Here is a 2,782-nt window from a genome sequence, read left to right as displayed (position 1 = left end):
GGGGTGAGCACCTCTTCCCCATGCCTCATTCATTTCCCTGGGAAACTGTGTAATGCTCATATTTCTCATTAAAGTGGAGGCAGATGCTAGAATCATTATCAGGTTAAGTTAAACCAATTGTTACTTAAGAGACTCAGGCCAAAATGGACCTTCTTTTTTGTAGATAATCATCTCTAATTCCTACTTTGTCAAGAAGAAACATAGCCACAGAATGCCTTAGACATAGTGGAGCACAGAAATCTCTTTCTTCTCAGTCTAATAAAAAGGAATAATTTACTCTAGTACCTCCATTACCTGTGATAGCTAGGAACATAATGCAAAGTCCTCACCATGATGAGGCCATCACAGTGGAAGCTACAGAGAAAGTCTCATCAAAGGCACTATTGAACTATCCAGGGATAGGATGTAGGAATTTAGATAGTTTTAAAAGTGTACATCTCTCATCGCAGACCAGCAGCAATGCTATAAAGACGTGAGTGCAGAAACGCATTTTTGATTATTACTAGAGTGTAGTATTTGATTATTACTAGAGTGCAGAAACGCATTTTTATTATTACTAGTCTTGAGACTTACAGGGATTTTTTTTTTTTTTGAATGGAGTTTTGCTCTTGTCCCCCAGACTGGAGTGCAATGGCATGATCTTGGCTCACTGCAACCTCTGCCTCCCAGTTCAAGCGATTTTCCTGCCTCAGCCTCCCAAGTAGCTGGGATTTACAGGTGTGCACCACCATGCTCGGCTAATTTTGTATTTTTAGTAGAGACGGGGTTTCACCATGTTGGTCAGGCTGGTCTCGAACTCCTGACATCAAATGATCCACTCACCTTGGCCTTCCAAAATGCTGGAATTACAGGCGTAAGCCACCACACCTGGCCTGGGGTCTTTGAAAAGAACTAAGCTACACTAAATTAATCAAAACCAGTAATAAGTGTAAATATCTAAATAGATAAATGATAGATCAATCAAGATAAATAAAAAAGTATTTGGTGCAAACTTTTCAGCACTTCCTATGCTCCTGATTTCATTTAGGCAGAGAACACCCCAGCATTATTTTGAAGAGTGTTAAACTTATATTCTCATTTTTCTCCAGCAAACATTTGTTTTCCCTGATACTCCCAGAGTAAGAGCCAGTTTCAGCCCACTCAAGCAAAACTTTAATTCTGAAGAGGCATAAGTCATTCTGACCATAAGCCATCCTTAATCTGGGCAGGCCTGAAGAACTGGACTGTTTCCTCAACTGTGTGGAGGATTGTAAGGATGTTTAGGGGCCGGGGCCAAGGGTCCAATGTCGTTGAAACCTCTGAGAACCCACAAGATCAGCCCTGTAACAGTCCTGGGTCGTGTATCACATTGGCTTCCCTGAGCATCAGACTAAGTTGAACAATCAAATTTGTCTCCAATCATTGTCCATCCACCTTCTCCCACAGCCTTTTGGTCCCTGGACCCAGAGCACATTTCTGAGTTTGGGTCAGTACTAGCCTGGCTTCTGGGTGGTTGAAAATCTCACAAACAGCCGGGCGCGGTGGCTCACGCCTGTAATCCCAGCACTTTGGGAGGCCGAGACGGGAGGATCACGAGGTCAGGAGTTCGAGACCATCCTGGCTAACACGGTGAAACCCCGTCTCTACTAAAAATGCAAAAAAAAAGAAAAAGAAAATCTCACAAACAGCAGGACAATGTTGAACACACAAAAATAATCATTCTCTAAGGGCAACATTCTTAACATAGTTGATGGTGCAGTTTTGGAGGAGTTGAGGTAATATGCAGTCATAATGGATAATCCTTCAAACAGTTTTATATAAAATAGAAAATATGTCACTGGCAGAAAATCCCCCAAAAGCTAAGGTTTCTCTGCAAAATCCAGAGCAGACGGGATGAATCATCATGAAAACACTGAAGAAATCTCGTACTTGTGATTAACCGTACCTGACACCTTATCTCTACCTCTCAGCTCAGATTAAAGAGTCCTTTCACACATATTAACGCATTTGATCCCACAACAAATAAGGGACATCACACTGGGCTTATTGCCAAGTTATCCCATTACAGCAGAGGAGACATTATCTCTAGAAGGTTTTTATTGCAGCCACAAGGAAAGCCCTTCCCAGATTAAATCCTACTGTGTTTCCTCTTCCCACCAGGTTTTTCCGCATGTGCGTTTTTACACATGACATATTTTACCAAACCCTAAATTCTTGGGTTTATCATTATCTTCTGCCTTCTTGCCCTCCCTATAAGCAGCCTTCCTGGTGCCACAGACATTAGTGAAAAACTTTATCACAGAAATTTACTCATCCTCTCCCAGAGTTCTCCATTGTCTAACCCAGTGCTACCAATAGAAATACAATGAGAAGGCCGGGTGCGGTGGCTCACACCTATAATCCCAGCACTTTGGGAGGCTGAGACAGGCCAATCACTTAAGCTCAGGAGTTCAAGACCAACCTGGACAACATGGCAAAACCCCGTCTCTACAAAAAAATACAAAAATTAGTGGAGCATGGTGGCGCACCCATGTAGTTCCAACTACCTGGGAGGCTGAGACAGAAAAATCACTTGAACCTGGGAGGCAGAGGTTGCAGTGAGCTGAGATGGTACCATTGCACTCCAGCCTGGGTGACAGAGCGAGACTCTGTCAAGAAAGAAAGAAAAGAAAGAAAGAGAGGGAGAGAGGGAGGGAAGGAGGGAGGGAGGGAAAGAGGAAAAAAAGAAGGAAGGGAGGGAGGGAGGGAGGGAGGAAGGAAGGAAGGAAGGAAGGAAGGAAGGAAGGAAGGAAGGAAGGAGATC

Source organism: Theropithecus gelada, chromosome 4 (assembly GCF_003255815.1).
Source record: "Theropithecus gelada isolate Dixy chromosome 4, Tgel_1.0, whole genome shotgun sequence".
NCBI lineage: Eukaryota > Metazoa > Chordata > Mammalia > Primates > Cercopithecidae > Theropithecus > Theropithecus gelada.
This window is presented reverse-complemented; position numbering follows the sequence as displayed.